The 22,201-nt window shown below is 44.6% G+C and overlaps 1 protein-coding gene across 1 annotated transcript in view; it reads right to left on the bottom strand.

The window, feature by feature from the left end:
- Window positions 1-21,487, bottom strand: part of ATP10B (ATPase phospholipid transporting 10B (putative)) — a 194,233-nt gene extending 172,746 nt beyond the window's left edge. The window contains exon 1 of the mRNA XM_036423621.2: window positions 21,257-21,487. The gene's annotated coding sequence lies outside the window, so the exon portion shown is untranslated. The remainder of the gene's footprint in view (window positions 1-21,256) is intronic.
- Window positions 21,488-22,201: the final 714 nt, after the last annotated feature.

Below are 22,201 nucleotides of genomic sequence, written 5' to 3'. Positions count from 1 at the left end.
GAATGCAGAAGTTGCTCAAATATTTGTTTAATGTATTAAATAAAAGGCTCTGGGTGACTCACACTTGACAAGTGGCTCCCCAACCATCCATTTATCACTCAGCGCAGATCACAGGTGTGGACTGGCTTGTACATGAAGGGGCACCCTTGGCCTGTGGGCATTCACTACCACAAGTGAGTGAGAGGTGGCACCTAATTAGAGAACACGTGGAATGTATTAATGCTGAGAAATTAATGAGCTCGGAGGCAAGAAAATCAGTGCTTCTGACAAAGGAACCTGTTAGAATAACACAAATGCAGCAGAAGCCAAGAGAGAGGGTGACACTGCTGCCCGACTTGGTCTCTCTGCTTGGAAGACCAAGGAGTTCTGCTTATGAGAAACTTCATTAAGTAGCCAACAGGATTCCCTCAATGCCAGGCAGTGTGTTTGAACTATGCTCATTTTATGAGCCATTTAAAAAACCAGCCCTGGGTCTGCATGGTGATGAAAGCTATGACCGTACTTTTATGGTTCTGTACGTTTTTTGAGGACTTTTGTGTGAAGAACAGATGCCAGTGTTTGTGCGGTGCTGAGTTTGTTCTTTTCCAAATGTTCCATTTTGCCAAGACTGTCTGGGTCCATGATTTGTCCCTCGAGTTCCTTTGCCAAGTGGAGAGGAACCCACCACACTCTGGGTGACCCTTGTGGGCTCTCTGTCCTAGCCCGGGAGTCCCACCAGCACGTGTTCTCAATCAGTGACTTTCCTCCATCTCCTCCTCCTTTCCTTGGGTGACCTATTTCCTTTGCAAAGGCCATTAGCTTAGAGCTGGGACACAGGTCTAATTGTGTCACGAGGGCCAAAAGTTGCAGGTGAGTTTTGATAGAAAGAGACATGTCTGTTGGTCCTATTGATTTCCTTATGTAAGCTAGTTTCAGTTTTGTAAACCTGGGGAAATTATTGAACCTCTGAGTCAATTTCTTATCTGTAAAATAGGGATAACACTCGATTTGTAGGGGCAAATGCCTAGACTTGTGCCTGATAACATGCTTCAGTATAAAATCGTCATTTGTTATTTTTCCCTAATAACAAATACAGAGAAAATTTTATAAAATTATTTTATAGCTATTCATAATTAGTTGTCTTAATCAGAAAGTTAACCTTTTTAAAATGTATGTGTCCATTAACGAGACACTGTAATCTTTAACGAATCAAATTGTGTCACTTCTCTGGTTGGGACTTCCCTATGGCTTCTCATTGTATTCTGAATACAACTCAAAATCTGTCCAAGTCATTTATGGACTTTGTGATCTGGCCCCTGCCCACCTCTCCAGCTTTGTCCTCTCTCTCCATGTCTCTCCTGCTCCAGCCACCTTGGCCTGCTGTTCCCCCGAGGCCCCAATTGCTTTCCAGCCTAGAATCTTGTTCCCCAGGCTTCCCCAAGCTATCAGCTAAGAAAGAACCGACTATCAACTTAGTTAATTGCTTCCATCCAGGGCCATGCTTTATGCTTTACAAAACCAAAACACAAGTTTTGTCACTGCATGCTTTCTGTCTTCCTTCATAAATAATTACTTATTTATCTGGATATAGTCAGTCCCTTTCTTAACGGGGAGCTTTGGGAAGCATGGAGCCTGGGCTGCCCAGCTCTCCCCTGCACACACAGCCGCCCACACAGAACCTCCCTTTGAGGGCTGAGTGAAGTCAGTATTTCTCTTCAACTGTGGTGCCAAAATCATCCTCAAAGAGCCTCATTTCCAGTTCCACAAGGAAGTCAAAGCGATAGCGTTGATATGGAAGTGTTTGTATTTATATGGAGGATTATATAGAGGCAGCTGCTTTGTCAGAAGTGGGTTAGGGCTGGGGCTGCATCACAGTTTTTAGTGGGAAATGGAAAAATAAACCATGAACACACACTGCCAGAAGAAAGGCACTCAACAAAACCCTGTTTAGCAGGAAGGAAATACACAAGGAAATACTATTGTACAATGAGTCATCAGGGGCTGGTTTTAGATATGGCAGAAGGGAAGGCCTCTCTCTAGAGATGATATCTGAGCTGAGATTTGGAAGTCTGAGGACTGGGTAGGAAGCCACATATTAAATATTGGTTTTGGAAATGAGTCAGCTGGCTCAGTCCCTGTCTGCATCCATTTACAGGCCTTGCACATTGCAGGAGACCAATAAATTGTTGAACTTGATTCAGACAGTAGGTTATGGAGCAGTTATCTGCAAAGCATTATGTTTTATAGACTCCACCTCACTCAATCTCCCCAACAACTACAGGCCATAGTCCTTTAAATAAAGAACCCAGCCGGGACCGGTTTAGCTCAATGGATAGAGCGTCGGCTTGGGGACTGAAGGGACCTGGGTTCGATTCCGGTCAAGGGCATGTACCTTGGTTGCGGGCATATCCCCAGTAGGGGGTGTGCAAGAGGCAACTGATCGATGACTCTCTCCCATCGATGTTTCTAACTATCTCTCTCCCTTCCTCTCTGTACAAAATCAATAAAATATATTTAAAAAAAAATAAATAAAGAACCCACATTCTGCTGATGAAAATGTTCAGTGAACTTGCTTCAGATAACATGGCTGGTGAGTAATAGAATTGAGCTCAAAGCCCATCTGTGTTGGGCAAGCTTCAAAATGCACCTGCTTCCACTCATTCTTGAAGAAGCAAAGGTAGGAGCTATGTACAACAGTATTTAATGACAGAACTAAATATTAAGCATATTGCTGTTTCTATAATGAAAATTCATAATCAAGTGTTAGTTTTACAGAAAAATTTTCCCTTCTTTTAAGTATATGGTGAAATTCTATATAAAAAAGAGCATTTTTATATAAAAAAAAAAAAAAGAGAGAGAAGTCTCATTGCTTCAGTAATAGCTCAGAAACAGCCTAAGGTGTCCAGAAATGTCCTTATGGTCAGGAGAGTTCAAGAGCATAAACTGGGTGGGCTTGGCATTCTATTTCCTAGGCTGCCCTTGTGATTGATGTGCTACATGACCTCAGAGAAATGAACTCACACTCTTGACCTCAGGGTATCTAATGGTGCCCTTGCTCTTGAACTCTCAGCAATGTGAGGAATTGTGGCAAGTGTGTGGGTGAGAACTTGTGGGGTCAAAGTTCCTTGAAAATGAGACGCTTTGGGCATTTGAAGAGATAAAGAATGGCAATCTGGAACATGGTTTTGAAGTCTGCTGTGGTGGAAAGGAATGGAGCTCATGGTGGAGAAAAATAACAAGGTAAAAACTGAAGGTGACAGGGAGAAAAATGGGGGCATCTTTGCTTTTTCCAGATGGCCATAGACTCCTTGGTGGCCAGTTTTTCCTAATTTATAATTTATTTTTTCCCTGTAAGACCTGTCAGGGGGTCCTAGCATAGAGTAGATAATTAGACGGCTGATTGGTGAATATTATAATTTGGAACATTCTGAGAGATGGGAAAGGACACTGTAACTGCAAAGACATGGTGACTGATAAGTGACAGACTAAACTAGGACACAGAGCCAGATAACTAGGGATCCACTGTGTAAGCTCCAGGAGTTTGTCACCAGCAATTAGCACAGACACACTTCATGTGTGGGAATATACACAAAAGGGAAAGTCGACATCGGATGGGTGCATGTGAGTACAGGGTATGCGTGTCCATGGGAGAAATCACATCCACCCAACTACTTTCTACTTGACATTCATTAAGCACACACTGCATGTCCCGTTGGACACAGGAGACAGAATCTCGAAACAAAATAATCTGCCTCCTTGGAACCGAGAACCGATTAGATCAACAACCCTGCCCCCCAAACTAATAATATGAGTAATTATTAATAGTAGAAGAAAATGGCTGAGAGTTCTTTATTTGCCATGTGACATTCTAAAGAGGAAGGAGTCTCAGGGACCTTGTAGTCTAAACATTATATCCATATCTTACAGATAGGAAAGCAGAGACTCACCAACTGGCTCAGGGTTATGTAGTTTCATTGTGCCAGACCCAAGACCTCAGCCTAGTTTGCTGACTGAAGTTTCTAAGTCACTAGACTGGGTCCAGCAAAGCCAATCCCTGTTCTAACTGTAGTGAGACTGAGGTGGTGGCAGGTACCGGGGTTTGAAGGGATCTCATTTGTGGTCCCCAGATCACCATTCAGGAAACACAGAGAGACCTCTTCCAGAAAGCCCTGGTGCACAAGCTCTCACAGGTTCAAACACATTTTGGCACCACAGAGCCCTCGAGGGACCAGAACCACAGAGTACCCTCTCGGTAAATGGAAGACTTGCACTAACATGAATCTGCTCTTTTCTGTTGCACAAATGGAAGACTTGCATTAGCCATCTGACAGCCCACTGCACATGAAACATTACAGACATCTTGATGAAATTTTAATATCCCTATTGTTCTCCCAGTCGGCTTACTGCAGAACGCCGCCAGTTATCATTTAAGGAGTCACTGTCACATGCCTGACAAAGGTACAGCCTGGTTGCTCCCTGCAGGGATCACACTTCCAACCACAGCAAAACAGGAGCAGAGCACATCTGCCTGCCCACCCAGTTTGTGTTCCTCGTGCAGAAAGGAGTGAAGGTGTGCAGAGTGGCTGTAAGCTTCAGCTCTACGGGCAACTTAGGCCAACGAGGTCTGCAGCAGGTGTTGGGGGCTGTGTCTTTAGACCAGGAGATCATCCCCGACTAGTGATACAGCTAATGTCTGCGGGGTGACATGTGGAAGTCAGAATATCCGTGCGGTGGCCTCACCTGGCTCCTTTTGCCACCAAAGGCGTGAAGACTGAGGCCCCAGACACCACTCTTGCTCTTCTTCTCAGGACCAGAAAAGATCCCGGTGCTTTTATTACTATTCAGGATGCTAGACATGGTTTCCTTTATTTATTTATTTATTTTTTCAAGGAGCTTAAGTTCAGAACTTAATAGTATAAAGGCTCTGGAGCTAAGTTGCCAGGTAGGGGTCTAGCTTCTAGCTGAGCATGCTAATTAATCTCTTTGAGTCTTATGTATTTAAGTGCAAATAAATATACTAGTAGTACCTAAACAACAGGGTTACTGTGAGGAGTAGACAGCCTGTGTGAGATGTCTGGAACTTAGTTGTTATCCAATAGACATTAAATTTTCCTCTCCTAGGCATACAGCTCTGAAAGGTAATTACGTTATCATCTCTCTTTCTCAATCTCTCTCTCTCTTTACACACACACACACACACACACACACACACACGTATATACAGGGTAGGGCAAATATAAGCTTACAGTTGTATATGAAACACTGATATTGTTTTTATATTATTATTATTTATTAACCAGTTGCCCTGCACACGAATCCATGCACCAGTAGGTCACTGCCACCCTCCTGTAGTTCTCTGCCTGCCGCCCCACCCTCTTGTATTCATGTAGCTCCCCCACTCCCCGCTCCTTCTCATAGCTTGCTACCCTGCTCCATCCGGTAGCTCTCTGCTGCCCACTTGTAGTTGGCTGCCTCACCCTCCTGCAGATCTGTGATGAGTTGTTAGGCGGTCGTTCGTTACTCCTCATGGCGTAACGGATAATTAGCATTTTCCTCTCTCATTATGTAAAATTATTGTATTATTTTCCATGTGAACAAGAGTAAACCTACATTTTCCCCATGCTGTATATACATGTATACATATGTATTTGTATGTGTGTGTATATGTGTGTGTGTGTGTGTGTATATATATATATATATATATATATATATATATATATATATATATATTGGTGTGTTTGTGTATCAATCATATTAGTTGTGATAGATATTTTAGCTAAATGGGATACCTCGTCAAGACTGCCAGCCCAAATTGCCATATATATTTTGCCAACATCAGCAAGAGAGAAGGAAAGGGATGAGCCGATTCTTGAATTGCACAGGCTAATGTGCCTATAATGTTCTTAGGAGTGGTTAGCACGTAGCAAGCACTCTGCAAATGATGGCTATTATCATCTTAAGAATGTGGGGGCTGCTGGCACTTCTGTTGCAAACATTAACCACGTGTTTATTTTCACAGAGACCTTATGCTTCCTTTAGGTGCCCACTCAAGACAGTGTTGCTTCACGTGGCGTCTGACTGTACAGCGTGAGAGGCGTGGAATGCCACTTAAAGGGGAACATGGTGGGTACTGAGACAACTTCCTTCTATTCACAAATGGGACAACTGAGGCCTAAAGAGAGGAGGAGATTTCCCAAGCCTATATAAAAAGTTAGCAAATAGATGAAATTCCAACAGGCTAGAAGAAAAATAACAACTAACAGTTATCAAACAGTAACTCTGGACTGGATATTATACCAAGTGCTGACAACAAACCTATTATATAAATTAGGAACTACTATTAGTCCCATTTTATAGATAAGTTTTCAAAATACTCTGCCAAGTTTATTCTCCTCAAGGATTCACTATCTTGGAAATTCAGCAAGAATTATGGTATTTTTGGTACCAGATAATTTGTGAGTGTGTGGTAAGACATCAATTCAACAATTTGGGGGAGAGTGCATAAAGATCTCAGCCCAGTGTCTGGCAAACAATAAATGTGAAAGCATTTTGGTTGGCATGATTATGAATCTACTCTAGTTAACAAATGTGTAAACAAACATTACATTATGTATAAAGACCCGCAAGGAAGACAAGGAAAAGTAACCGCAGCCAATGAGCTTACACGCCAGCAGGGAGAGAGATGACTCCCACTGGTGCTGAAAGGAACTGTGTGAGCAGAGAGATGGCAACAGGCAAGACAGAGCCTGCGTCCTTGGCATGACAATGAGTAAGTAATCTGGATAAAAAATAAATGTAAGGATTGAGGTAAAACGATGAAGAATAAGTTATCCAAGGAAACATGGGAGTTTGCAAGGTGAGGACAAGCCTTGGCAATTTTTTAAAGTTTCTAGATGATACTAAATAATTGTGCTTTCATTATCTCCAACACCAGGATGGTTCAGTGGGCAATGTAACGTGGGACATGTCTCTGTGCTCTCTGGGACTATAAAGAGTTGGATTTGCCCAGTTCAGGAGATTTATTCCCCTGTATCTTTGAGAAATGGGTCTTTAAAAAGGGCAGTCCTTGAGGAGTGCAGAATGACTGTGGAGGCTACTGGCTCACTGGGGGCAAGAGGACAAGAGAACTCAGGCCTCAGCTCCAAGACTACATCTGATGTCCTGCATACACTAGCCCAGTGGTTGGCAAACTGCTGCTCGTGAGCCACATGCGGCTCTTTGGCCCCTTGAGTGTGGCTCTTCCATAAAATACCATGGCCTGGGAGAGTCTATTTTGAAGAAGTGACATTAGTAGATGTTTAAAAAATGTGGCTCTCAAAAGAATTTCAATCATTGTACTGTTGATACTTGGCTCTGTTGACTAATGAGTTTGCTGACCACTGCACTAGCTGATTGGCACATTGTGACAACATTCTTTATGTGATTGAAACGCTTCACTCCATCAAACGAGGCAATAAGAACCCCTTCTATGGGGTCTCTGGAGGATTCACAGGTAAGAGTTCTCTTCCTTCTCTTTCCATGGAACTGGCAGCAGAATGAGAATGAGGAGATCCAAGTTCCAGCCCCAGTTCCGTGCTTTTTGCACCCTGCAGAAAGACTCCTAACCACCCTCCACAACTCAGTGGAACCAGCTGCTCCTGGTGCCCTTCTATGACTGATGGAGACAGTGGATGCTAGGGGGATTCCCCCAGATCCCTTTATTTCTCCCTCACCCTCAGAACTTTGTTGAACCACAGAGGACAAGTAGGCACCAGAGGTGCCTGCCATGGGAGTGCAGCCTTCCAAGCTCAGCTTTAGAAGCATGAGAGTTTCAGTATTCTCAAGCTGTTCTCCCTGAGCTCATCATCCCTGCCCATCTATTACCCCCTCACCTCAGTGCACACATCTCTTATCCTAATTTCTCTTTTGTGCAACTCACTTCTTTTACTTCTCCTTCGGTAAAGGCCCTGAAGAAGAGAGTGCTGGCAAAAACCCGAGGGGATGTGAAGAACCTGTATATTTCTCCTCCTTTTATATATTCCTTATGCTCTTGTGCCTATTATGTGGCCAACACCTTGCACTGATCGTAATGAGTTATTCATGGCAGGCCGTGTTACGGGGCCTGGGTGTAAGGTAAATGGAATTATTTGCTGTGGAAATCCCTAGTCCAATCTCTTAGTAAATTGCAATCTTTGAAACCAGGTCCCTTTGGAAGGTGCTTAAATAAATGTATACCTTGTTTGAGAGATTTGCAGCAATTCAAGAGATGTGCTTTCTAATATAAATGTAGATGGGCTTTGCTCTATTTGCCATAAAATTTAATTAGCCATCATTTTTCAGAACCTTTAATTGCCTGGTTATTTATTATTTGACAGGTTGGGTTGAGTCACTAAAATATTTCTCCAAAATAAATAAATAAATAAATAAATAAATAAATAAATAAATAAGCCAGCTATGTGCCACTTGTATATACATGCATGTATATGTGTGTCTTTATTTACATATGCATGAATTTATTCCTGAAAGAAAAGTAAGCAGTCCTTTGTGTTTTGCTTGGTTAGGTTAAAACAGTGGTCGGCAAACCACAGCTCCTGAACCACATGCAGTTCTTTGGCCCCTTGAGTGTTCTAATGCCACTTCTTCAAATTAGACTCACCCAGGCTGAAAACCGATTTCTGCACGTGGGCCATGAAGTTTCAATCGCACTGTACTTGTGTGCCCACATGTGGTATTTTGTGGAAGAGTCACACCCAAGGGGCCAAAGAGCCGCATATGGCTCTTGGGCTGTGGTTTGCAGACCACTGGGTTAAAAGAAGGATCTCTTATCCTTTGAGACAGCATGGAGGGACCTGGAGAGAATTATGCTAGGCTAAATAAGTCAGTCAGAGAAAGACAAGTATCACGTGATCTCACTCATATGTAGAATCTAATGAACAAAAGAAACCAATGAACAAAATACATCCATAGACATAGAAGCATGGAACAAATTGTGGAATCTTAAAAAAAAGGCTGGGGTGGGTGAGTGGGAAGAAATCAACCAAAGAGCTTGTAGGCATATATGCATTACCCATGGACACAGATAATTGTGTGGCAAAGTTCCTGGGGCAGGCGGTGGAGGTAGGCTAGAAGGGTTTAATGGAAAAAAGGGGACATATGTAATACTTTCAATAATAAACATTAAAACACACACACACACACACACATATACACACACCAAATTGTTCAACTATGCTTTCTTGTATGTTCAGAACTGGGCTAGACCCACTGGCAAAGAGGTGGTAAAACACCACCCTCCTCTCTAGACCTTTTACAGGCCAATCTGGGGATGAAGACATAAACTACAGGAAAATGCAAGGCTCTATCGAGCCACAATGATATGCAGTCCAGGCACTAGTCATACTGCTGTTCAGAGAAAGAAGTTACCAACATGGGAGGAAGAAGGTGGACTTGCTGTGATTTTTATTAAAAGCCACCTGGAAAGGACCATGGGGACACTTCTTTTCAGGGTTGAGACCTCGGGCACTGTTGCTCTCTCCAGAGAAGCAGCATGCTGGCCAGGATCCTGGCCACTACAGGCAGAGATGTCTATAAAGACTAGGATGGGGTTCTGTGGAGGCTGGTGCCCCAACACAAGCCAGCAGCCAGCTTCAGGGACCCATGGTGACATTCTGTAAAGACCAAGGTACATGCAACAACAAAGGAAGGATCCCGAGTTCAGGATATAAACACTTGAGTTCCCGTGCTATCCTCAAAGTAGCTCCCTCCTTGAATGAAGTCTCACTTTACAAGTGTTTGAAGTAGGATGACATGGCCTTTGAAGTGGGGAGGGACCCTGGTTTGGGGGTCGAGTTCTTGAGAGAACCATCTCCCTGGATCTCTAGCCAAGGAATCATCATAAAAAGACAGAATGAGGTGTTTTGGCTGGGGCCATGTCTATAGTGCACCAACTTCCTTTCCATTGCCACCGCATTTTGCTGAGGAGATCCTCCCCATTCCCCTAGCCTGCCATCTATGTGGAGGCAAGTCTTCATTTCCCAGAGTATCCTTCTGTTTCCATAGAAACAGGGGTTAGGATGTAGTAGCTCACCTATTCTGTACTCCCACTGAGGTGGGGATGAGACAACACCCCTGAGGTACAGTGTGTCTCTACCAACAAGCAAACTGAGATTCAGAGATATTCAGAAACATGCCAAAGCCACACAGCTCACAGGTGGGAAATCAGCACTGGAATTTAAATCTTTGTGGCGGTCGCAGACATCTGCATTTGCCAGAAGAGAACACAAGACTGCAAACTGGGAGAGCTGGTCTCTGACCCTGCTTCACTGCTCTGCATTGCATGATCCTGGCAAAGCCTTCCTGCTGGGGCCTCAGTTTTCCAATGCAGACCCATACCCACTGCTCCCTGAACTGAATGCACAAGATATTTTGGTATCTGGTTTTCCAAGGTAAGGGTCCTTAGCTTTAACAAATTTACGGAGGGATTCATGATCCCCCCCAAACGTTAAGAACCACTGGTTTAAAGATGCTTAGCAATAAAATCATAATTGCCAATACTTATATTTACTTTATGTCAGCATGATTATAAGCATTTTACCTACTTGCCTATTTAATCCTCACAACAACTCTACTGCTTTATATCCATTTTAGAGATGTGGAATAAAAGCACAGAAAGGTTAAGTAACTTTCCCAAGGATACACAGTAATTGGTAAAAGCCAGATTTGGTAGTCTGGTTCTAATGCTTATTGTCTTTAACACTCTTACTACGTTCTAATTGACATCTGAAACAGGACTGTGCATCCCAATGACAGCTCAAAGTTCCAGGGGCTGGCAGAGTTCAGAGGACATCTGGTTCTCTGGCTTCCAAACCTTTGCATACTCTACTGGACCCTATTTCTTTATCACCTACAGTGCCACGTGTCCTTTACAGCATGCTGGCACATAAAACAGATGGCAGCTTCTCTGAGAAAAGAACAGAGTGTATGTCATGGTTTCATGGAGTGTATAAATATGCATGTGTGTGAGATATAGAGGTTATCGTGTGGGATGTATGCCTCGAAGTCTGGCCCCTCTTCCCTCCACAGTGGCTCGATCATCTCTTCCAATCTGCAGCTCCACAGAAAATCGTTCCCACTACCCCGCCCATTGCTTTACGGTGGAGAAATGAGGCACGGAGAGCAGGTAGCTGGGTGTGGGCCCCGGGATCCTGGTCCCACTGCACTTTCTTCTTTCTGCCTCATCTCCATCTCCCTGTTGTAACCAGGCCACTGCCCGTGGCCATGGGGCTGTTACAACACTTACATACCTTCTAAGCTTCTCCCTGAGTTGCCTGATGTTTGAATGCATCTTACCTTCTAGCTGGCTGGGGATAGTCGCCAGAAGGCTTTTTAGGGCAGGACAAATGGAAGAAGAGCTTTGGGGTGGTTTGGCGATGTCAGGAAAATGTTCAGCTAGAAGTGATGTAATGGGGGTGGTCATTTAGAACATACTCATACAACTCAAGTCCAATCACACCATCTGTCTGCTTAAGTGGGGTAACCAGGGGTGGGAAAAAGGAAGGTCACAGCCCCTCCCTGCCACCCCCCCTAATCTAGTGAGGCTCAGTCTCTGGACAGAATGTGTCTGGGGCTGTCAGACCTACTTACAAGATACAACTTTGCTGTCCTCCCTGCCAACTGCCTTCCCTCTGGGTTTGCCATCATGCCCCTTTGCTGCCTCAGCAGTTGGCAGCTGGACCTGGATGAGTGTTCCAAGGAGAAAGGGCTCAGGAGAGCTGTGGCCTGATTTAAGCAGGGAGGGGATCCCTGTGGGGCAGGGTGGGGACCCGCAGTCACAACGCTTACTGGCAGGTCCGCTGGCTGCTGAGTGACAGGGCACAGTTACTATGCATAGTCATTGAGGATCACCCTCCCAGGACCACAGGGAGGGGGGAGCTGGGCATTCTCATCTGCTCGCTCTCTTTCTCTCTCTCTCTCTCCCTACCTACTTCCCTCCCTCCCTCTCCACTCAGGGTTCTCACAGATGATCCATCATTCATTTCAGGGAGCATTTACAGGGTGCCAGGCACTACGCTAGGTGCTGGGGGAAAATGGATATAAAGCCAGGTCTCATAAAGCAGCCAGGATAAAGAGAGAAGCAAACTTAAATAAAAACACAGTTTAGAATTAGAATTGGTAAGAAGCTTTATAAAGAAAAGACAAGGAGTGAAAACATATAGCTTTGAGTTTGAATCTAGGCATTGTGGCAAGGAAAACTTCTGTGTGGCCATGATAAAACTGAACTGTGAAACAGGTAAAATGACTAGGAGAAGAGGTAGGAACAGCATTCAGATGGAAGGAACAGCAAGTGCAAAGCACTGAGGCTACAGGGCACCCTTCTTTATTTGCTATGAAATGTCAGTGGCCCATTCACATGTGTGCACACACCACAAATCCTATCTACGTATCACCTACCGTCCCACACACAGTGCACTTATACTCATTTCTCTTTCTCAAAGTGTTGGAGAAGCCAACACAAATATGGAACAGAGTTAAGTGAAATGAGAGATCCTATACTGAGCATATGGGGACACAGCCAGAGTAGCCTAGAAGGTTGGAGAGCCAGGGAAGTTTATCGGAGGAGATAACTCTTGCTTAAGAGTAAGATTTCCTAGGCAAGAAAGTGAGGAATAAAATGATTAGGCAGAGGGTAGACTTAAGCAAAAGCTGAAGCTGGAAAATAGCATGGTACCTCTGTAGGTAACTACCAGCATTTAGCTGGTACTGGGAGGCAGATTGTAAAGCAGGGGGTGGCAGATTAGGCAGCAAGCGCTTGTGTGATATCCTTGCATGCATATATATTTTCCATGAACATTTATTGGGCATTGGCTACAAACCAGACTCAGGGGCTAGGATATTGCACAGAATCAGATCTGGCCCAGGGCCTTGGAATTAAGAGTTCACACACAGCAAGGACTCCATCAAGTGAGGAAGACAACCCATCAGTCAGACAAAGGGAGGTGTGAAGGTGCCTGAGAAGAATGGCTAGAAGGCCAACTTTGTAGACCCCATTAAGAATGTTGGTCTTCATTCTAAATAGTAATAAGCTCTCAAGAGTTTTAAGCAGGTTTTAAACATGCCTGGATTTGCATTTTGAAGAGATGATGCTGGTGCTGTGAGAGGAGAGCGTCTGTTCTCTGAGTTGGACACTCTGTCCCTCTGCAAGCAGTAACGGTTACGGCAATGGAAGGGAACCGTGAAATGCACTCTGTATGTAGCATCATCTGTCCAAGCAGAAATCCTAGCAGCTTCCTGTCTCTCTCTGCACTGGGAACCATTGTGATTGGGGGCTGGGTGTGTGTGTGTGTGTGTGTGTGTGTGTGTGTGTGTGTGTGTGTAGACAAGCAATGACTCCTTCCCAAGTGTGTCTGAGGCCAACTGCGATGTCTCGACAACAATTATATTAACATCAGAGCTAGAAACGAGCTGATGGAAAGCTGCTCAGCCATGTAATGAGGTCTCAGTTGTATTTGAGAAATGTGTCAGGTAATCTGGTAAGAGACAGTAGATATTTGCTTCTGTTTGTCAGGAGGTGGGGGAGGTGGGACTCAAGTTCCCCGGCTTCAACTGCAATGTGACAAATGTCATCTGCGCATGAGATACTCAAGGCAGAATAAGCAAATGTGAAAGGAGCAGTGACAGTGAGTGGGGCCCAGGACAAGATGTGGGGTGTGTGCACATAAACATCAAAATTATCATCCAGTAGTGATGAAGCACTTCTTGTACCAAACATCACCTACACCATCTCATTTCATACGATGATTCTATGGGGTCGGCACTAACCTCATTTGACAGGGGGCTTAGAGAGGTGAATTCAAATCTATTTCTCACTCCAAAATCTGATTTTTATGATGCCCTGATGCTTTGCTCCATCCTTGGATCATAAGAGCCTGAATCGGTATGTGTTTTGGTGTAGAACTGTGATGTCTATTTTATTTAAGGGGGAAATATGCTCAAAGCTAGTAGATAGGAACATCTGCCCTATCAAGCTCAGGTGTGTCTCATTACTGTATATTCCTGTAATGTTCATGAGATCTGAGCTAGCCATCCTGTCCACTGCTCCCATTCATGGAACATGCAATGACTTTTATGAGGCACACAGAGCCCACATTGAATATAACAGAATCACATAGTAATATCGGTCCCGTTTCAACCCTTTCAATTTTCCCAATTCTGCTGTCAGTGGTTCTCAGACTCAACTGCCCCAGGGAATCATCCCAGGAGCTTTAACAAATCCCTAGGCTCAAGCCCCACCTCAGAGACTCCCTTCCCCCATGGAAATCAGCCCTGGGTAGTGCTTCTCACACTTTCATGTCCTATAAATGAATTGGGGGATTTTGGTCAAGTGCAGATTCCAATTTTGTGGGTCTGGGTAGGGCTTGGGACCCAATGTTTTTAACCAGGTGATGCTCACTGCTGGCTGGGGGACCTTATTCTTATAGCAGCTCCAGTCAAGGGAGCAGCCAAAGCTGAAAACCACTGCTTTAGAGAGACAGTTTCCATTTGATGCTCACTACTCTTTGGTTTTAGGATGGAAAAAATGATTATCCATTAGAATGAGTCATACATACACATGGAACACAAATCAAATAGCCAACTCCCTCACTCTGTAACCCAAACACCAGAAGCCTTTTTCCTCCATAGATTCAAATACTGTCATCCCGTCAGAGGGATTCACTCATATACAAGCATAGACGTATGCATGTATATATCCTTAAAATCCCGAAAATTACAGCATCTTAATCGCACTGTTCGGCACCTTGCTTTCTTCACATACTATATCTTGGGGATTGTTTCATAACTGCACGTAGAATTGCCCGATTTTTAAATTGTGGTCAAGTATATATAAAATTTACTATGTTAACCATTTTTCAAGTGCAGAGTTCAGTAGCATCAGCAGGCACCCTCACACTGCACACCCATCACTGCCATCAGCTTCAGGAAGTCCCAGATGGAAACTGCATACTTGGGAAATGGAGCCAGTGAATGTCTAGTCTTCTTTTCAACAAAGCAAGGCTCTGGTCTCAGGGCCTCAGGTGTCTGCTAGCGTTTACTCCTTGTACTTAATTTCAGTTACCCTGTTTGTGATAAAAAATACTAATTCCCCACTTAAAGAAGTTTCCTTTCCAAACAAATCTAATTTCTACTGAAATAGCGCTGTCTGGTAGGGAGCAGTGAAGGCTGTCCCTGGCTGAGCCATAAGATATGAAGTTGCTACCATGAAGGACAGGAGCAGGGGACATTCCACCTGTCCATGTGCTGAGCCCAGCTGCCCTTGTTGTGCACAAGAGAAGGTCTGGTGATCTTGTGGTAGAAAAGGAAGAATTTCATATCAAACCATCAGCCTGTGCATTAAGCTGGCCTGGGGAAGGAATTGTTGCTACTGAAAACACTGGATTCAAATTCCACTTCCGTAATTTACTTAACCTTACCAGCCTTAGTCACCTAATCCACAACGTTATGATTTCAGTATTTATGCCAATAGGTTGGTGGGAGAATTGAGTGAAATGCTATGCATACCGGGGGTCAATGTAAAAGTATTATTGATGAATGTTTGCAGAGCTCAACAAAATGAAAGCAGTGTCATACTACTGTGGAGAATAAATAATTTGTGCAATATCACATACCCATTAAGGGATATGATATTCAAGACCTAACTAGATTTTTCTGAGTCCTTTCTGCATTTCTTGCTGGGAACAGCCCAGCTGCACAAGTACCCCCTTGTGAGGGACAGCACTTTCTGGAGACACAGCCACAGTGCCGACCAAGATTTTGTCTGCTTTTGTCAATGACAGAAATCAAGGCCAGTCCTCAGGCTAAGATGCCAATGTCTGAACTATCTCACAGCATTGAAAATGTGCTTTATCAGCTTGCTCTTAAACCAGGCTGAAAGAGAACAAGGGAAGAAAAATTGGCAAAAGGGTTACTGTTACAAGGGTAAGGACTGGACTAGGATGCCTTGGAGAGAGAATAACTTCACCCTTATGCTTACCTTCTGTGATTTCCCTAAATTAAAGGGTTTTGGGGGATGGGGAGGGCAGAGAAGGGAGGGATGCCAAGCTAAGTAGTTAAGGAGCTCAACTGCATATAGATAAGATGAGGCAAAAGAAAAACATACAGGCTCAGCACCCATAGTAGGAAGGACCAGGGAAACCGGGTAAGGCAGGTTTGTCCACATCCCTTCATGGGTTGGCCCAGCTAGACGGGTTTTTCCACAGCTAATCAGTAACATGTTATCAAACCATCTCAAAGAGGGTGGTTCAGGCAGGAGGAGGCGTTTGAGGCACAGAGGTGAGGACTCGGTCATGGTGGTGCCACTTTCAGCAGAGGACCCTGGCCAAGTGTGTAGCCTCCCAAATGCCACCTTCCTCTTCTTTAAAATAGAAAGGACACGACAGGAACCTACTGGAGAGGGTTGTTGTGTTAGGATTACATGAGCTCATTAAATAAACTCACACGTAGCAAGTACTCAATAAAAGAAAGCTGTTAATTATTAATTATTGTCATTATTTGAGAGGCATATCAGAGCCATGCTACTCAGAGCAGGCAGCAGCAGGATGACTGCTTCTCAGGGGTCATGCTGGTCTTACACTGTGGGCTGGAATCTTGGCAGAAGGGAGTCCCCGCCCAAAGGGGAATGAACCCAGAAAACAACCCCAATACCCAACTAGGTATCACAGCCTAAAGGCTGCAAATGCTGGCATCTGTCTTTGCCCGGCCCAGGACAGACCTCTACACAATTTTTTTTCCTGGTTCTTTATCCCAACACTGATGCCAATTTAAGAGACTATCAGCAGACTGATGCCAGCACAGGACAATGTTACTGCAGAGTTGGAAGATGCCCTGGAAACAGCCAGCTCCGCTCTGTCTGGGGGAACAGTAGCACCATTGATTGCTTTTAATCAGCAAACTTCACACCTCAAGGGCAGTGTGCTTGCCTGCCTATAAAAGAATCCTGGAGAGAGGAGAAAGTTCTGGCTGGTTGGGTGATATCCCGGAGATATAAGTAGTTTTCAACAAGGCCCTTCACTTACTAGCCTAAAGATATATCAGCTTAGGAACATTCATGGAGAGAAAGTAGCTTGGGTCTTGGAGTATCAGCTCTCATCACACTGTGAATTCCCAGAGGAATGTGTTTCCTTGAAAGTTTATTGATTAAATATGACATAGCAGAGAGAAGGCTCCAGAGACCACAGTTGAAGCTTCAGATCCTGAGTCTAGCCATGCCATCTGACCCTCCCTCAGTTTTGAATGGACAGACGGCAGTGAGAGCAGTGAGAGGACCTCACTCATAGAAGCACCTAGGGAACTGAAGCAGGGGCAGCAGACATTTGAGAGAACATGACAAAGGGGGCATTGTTTCAGTCCTTCATGTGTATTCTCATACATAATGCTCACTAGAAGAAAGATTGGAAATATCCTCATGTATAGATGGGGAATATTCAACAGAGTGGATGAGAAACTTGTCCAAGGTCACACAGCCAGCAGCTGACAGAGCCAGGCATTTTACACCATGAGCCCACCCCCTTTACTACTATGATGAACTGCCTCTTGCATATGAGATAATATATGGATAATGCTTCTATCACAGGTGAGTAAGAAGAATCCTATATAATAAAGAGCTAATATGCAAATGGTTGTCACACCCTCACAGCCTTGTGCCAGGGCCAGGGGACCTGAGGCTGTGCCCCTTGACCTATAGGGCTTGATGGGGGTGGGGCCAGCCAGGTCTGGGTCTCATGCGATTTCTAGGTGCACGTGAGTGAGGGAAGACTTAACTCTGGGTCCTGCAGCACACCCCAGACTCTGACAGTAGGAAGATTTTTGTATACATTTTAATAATTTTCTTTCATCTCTGATGTTTCTATTATTAAATATTAAAATATTATAGCAATATTAAAATATTTCCTCTAATTAATTCTCTTTTAATGTGCACAAATTTCATACACCGGGCCACTAGTTAGTTAATAAATGTTGATTATCATCATTATATCATTAGTCCCTGGCATTGCATATAGTATCTTCAAGCTCTCCTACCTAGAGATTTTAAGAATTTAAAACAGTTTAGGTTCAGGCAAGTATCCAGTGTATGCTCTGGAATAGGTATGATGGTTTTCATGTTCCCTTTTGGCAAGATGCACAATTTTGCTTTATGAAAATATTTGTTATTTTCTTGAAAGGCCACTTGGAGAAAAAAATAAATCCATCGGCATGCATTAAAACTGGGTTCCATCACTCACTACTGGAGGGCCTCCTACCTCCTAAGGCTCACATGGCTTATTTTAAAAAACAGAGACAGTGAGCATGAACATTTAAATGAGATTATCCAAGGAATCCTCTTAGCACTTAGTAAGTTCTCAATAAAGGCCCACTGTCAATATTGTTATTATCCCCAGCATGGCCCAAGGAATCAGAAGAGGGTTAGTGACAAGCATGGCCAGAACTCGAGCCCATGTCTTCAGACACTTAATGTGATTTTATTTCCATACTACCACTTTGCTTATGAGCTTTATCCTCTCCAGAAAACCATCAGGACTCTGTCGCTTGGCTCCTGATTCAAAATATTTTTGATAAAAGGCAATAAAAAATCTAGAATAGCATGGGTGAACAGAACAGATAAGGGGTGTCTTTAAAAAAAAATCACAGAACCACCTGAGGATTAGAAATAGAAATCAGATGTCTCTTAAATCAAATAGGGCCAGGGCTGATGCCAGGAAGGCTCCACACACATTACAATGAAGAACATATAAGTGCAGAAAGGGACTCATAAAACCACCAGCTTGTAAAATACTGCCAAATGCTGCGTGCTTGCCAAGGAAAAAGCATCGCTAGGCTGGATTCTACTGCTCTGCTCCTCACTGCAAAGAGAATACTGGGTGTTAATTACAGTGTCTAAGTCGATTCTTGAGGAAGGTAGCTGCCCGAGAAAAGGATTCCTGCAGAGAAGTCTCTTCCTCTGATAGATTTATTCTGGAATCGTGGATTTTCTCCATATTTTTCTGGAATTGTATCCCTTGTGACCCATTGCTTTTAGGGCCTGCTGCTTGTGAGCCAGTTATGGCTCTGGTGTTGACATCACTGTCACAACGAATACAGGCATGACTCTGAGATACTGTGGGTTTGATTCTAGACATCCACAATAAGCAAGTATCCTAATAAAGCGAGTCCTAATCTTTTTGCTGGTGGAGAGTTTTGCCTTCCATTTGTAAAAAATGCAACATCTGTAAAGCACACTAAAGCTAAGCACAATAAAATGACGTAGGCCTATACTCTGCGAAGGCCTGCTATCACAGGTGCACCTCCTGGCCTCACAGGCTATAGAGGGCAGCTGTTAGCATTTCATTTGTTTGAGGACAAATGTGAGATGAAGCTCAAAGGGACTTGCCCACAGTGGTAGAGTGGTAGAGCCCATAGAAACACATTGCATCCCCTGATTGCAGATATGGGGCTCTTCTTATCCTATAAATGAATGACACCCAAAATAACACAGCCTGGTGAGAATATGAATGAGTGGCTTGATAAAGCGGGGCTGGAAGGGTGCACTCTGAGCTTTCTGAGACTGAATTGGCATGGCAAGTACCCCAGGCATGGTGAGTACCCTACATGCTAAGATCCAGACCAGGTTTGGTGTCCAGGAGAATATGCTGGGGTGAGTCACAGGCAGCAGAGACAGCCTTATCATACACACCCTGCTATTTATTAGGAAACTAAATCCATTTGATGCCATTTAGCCTTTTCTCCTATGTTTCCCCCCCAAATTAAATCATTTTTCACCCTCCCCCACCTCTGAGTACCTGAAAACCTAGGTAGTTCTTTATAATTTCTAGAACAAGATGTTTGCCTTCCCAAGGGAGATTGAGTGGAGGAGTTGAAGGAGCAGGAGGCAAACAGGTGGTCTGCTCTCTCCTGACCCCTTTTATTATTCTTTCCCTTGCCAACTATAATAGTAACTGAGCCCATTATTCTTGGGAAATCTGCTAAACCCTGGAGCCCCGTAGTGTCCGGTAAGCAGAAAACATGGAAGGTCCCCACTCTAACTTACAATACAGAAGACAGAACTTCAGATTGTCAGCTTTATGAAATTAACCAACACTGGGAGGGAAGGTAATGGGGCTGGTAGTGGTTTTGGGGGGTCCATTTTAGATTATGTGGTCTGGGAAACCCTCTTCAACAGGCAACATTTGAGCTGAAACTTGGTTGAAGACAGGAAAAGCTCCAAGAATGTGTTCCAAGCAGAGGGGAGGAACAGAAACAGCTCATGGCCCTGGCTCAGCATGAACTGAGGGGTTGGAAGTTGGGTGAGGCTGGAGACAGGGGAGGCCTAGCAAACCATTTTGGGGTTGGATTTAATTCTAAGCGGCCACAGTGCACAGATCCAGTATCTAGCTCTCAAACGTTCCCTTTCCCCTCTCACTGCTGGCTCCAGTGTTTGAAAGACCAACTCCATTGCTCAGCTGATAGTCTCCGATTCTTAATGGCACAGACCATGTGGGTTACATACTGCTGACAGTGAGCTCTTAACAGTCTCTAAATCTACAATAAGGGGATACTGAGGCCTGAGAAGTTGAGATCCCAGTCTACATTAGTGCCCCGACATTCAGCAGGAACACTGGCTTAGCCAACCTCCCTAAGCCTCAGCATCATTGCTCGTAATTGTACATAACACCAACACTTGCCTCACGGGCTTGCGACAAGATGTATAGTACTTCACCCTCATGTCTTGAAAATCATAAGCTTTCAATATTATTTTCATGAGTCACCATCATCAAAAACCCAACTGTGTCTTTCTCTCTTCATCACACACGCTAACTTCTTTCAAAATCCTGCATAATGGTTTTGTGAGTTTTTGGAAAGAGACCCTGACATAGTAAAGGTAATGACCAAAGCTCACATAGTATGGGCCCTTCATACAGGTAACTCATTCCAAGCTATAGGCAGCAAAGGCTGAGGCTGCCTGCTCACCAGCGCATGGAAGCAGCCTCGGCTACGTAGAATGATCACCATCACCACCCACAACAACCCTTGCAACCCAGTCAACTGCACGCACAGGGCCTCCCATCATGAGCAAAGAGCTCCCCAAATAAACAGAGGAATGAGGTTCCCGGAAGCATGTGGCTGGTGGTGGACCCAGCTGTAGCCCCAGGACCCAGGGTACCTCAGAGACTCCCTTTGAAGTAGCATCCCTGCCCCAGGCCAGCAAGCAGGAAGGAGAGCTCAGGAGAAGAGAGCATCATCCCATCCCAACATCAAACAGGGTGCTTACCTCCTCCTCCTGGGTGCAGGCTCCGAAGATCTCCAGGAGTAGTCAACAGTCCTTGGGCAGATTTAGTCTGATGGGGCCACTAGGGAAGGAGGCTGGGTTGCCACCACCTCCAGTTATCCCATCACAGGGGAGGGACAGCCAGTGAGAGCTTCCTTCTCATCTCTGACCTGAGAAGGCAGCCTCAACCTCTTTCAGAAGCCCAGCCTTCAATGTCACAGAACTGCACAGGATTCCTCCACCCCATTTCCTCCTCTCTAGGCCTGCTTAGTCCCGCCCTGCCTAAGACTTTGGGCTCCTCCTCCAAGCTCTGCATCTCCACCCTCCTCCTCCTCCTCCTCTTCCTCCTGAGGCTGCCTGACAGGGCTGGCCTAACCAGCTCCGGAGCCTGAGCTAACCCCAGAGAGACTGCTGCACTGTTAGCTAGTAAGTGGTTGGCCTGCCCCGCCCCCCCCCCCCCCCTCCACCCCAATTTATTCTGAGAGTGAGCTCCTGGGTTAATTGGAGCCAGAACTTGGGAATTTGGCCCAGCTGTGGGCACATGGAGTAAACATTCTCTGGCGATTAACTAAAAAGTGTAGGATTTTTAAGGCCAAATGTCAGGAGAGGGGGATTTGGCTGAGCTGCTTCCTGGTCAGACTTGACTATACTGCACTCTTCCTTCAGGGGCCCAGCTTTTCTTATAGCAGATGAGGAGCTACCCGTATGTATTCCCAGTAGGAGGTGAGAGACAGGCTGAAAGGAGAGTCTGCTTCTTCCTCTGGGAGGGGTTGAAAGATCAGTGAGGAAAGCTGGCTCAGGCAGGCATGTCTGTTATTAAAGGGCACTTAGTCATTCCAGGTGATGGCTGTTCCACTTAACCCACAGGTGGCCTTAACATAAGGAGTTAAATGATCATTGAAATAAGACAATGGCGTAGGTCCCAAATAGAAGCATTTGGGACATTAT

The sequence above is a fragment of the Pipistrellus kuhlii genome, unplaced genomic scaffold (genome assembly GCF_014108245.1).
Source record: "Pipistrellus kuhlii isolate mPipKuh1 unplaced genomic scaffold, mPipKuh1.p scaffold_m20_p_8, whole genome shotgun sequence".
NCBI classification, from domain to species: domain Eukaryota; kingdom Metazoa; phylum Chordata; class Mammalia; order Chiroptera; family Vespertilionidae; genus Pipistrellus; species Pipistrellus kuhlii.
This window is presented reverse-complemented; position numbering and strand designations above follow the sequence as displayed.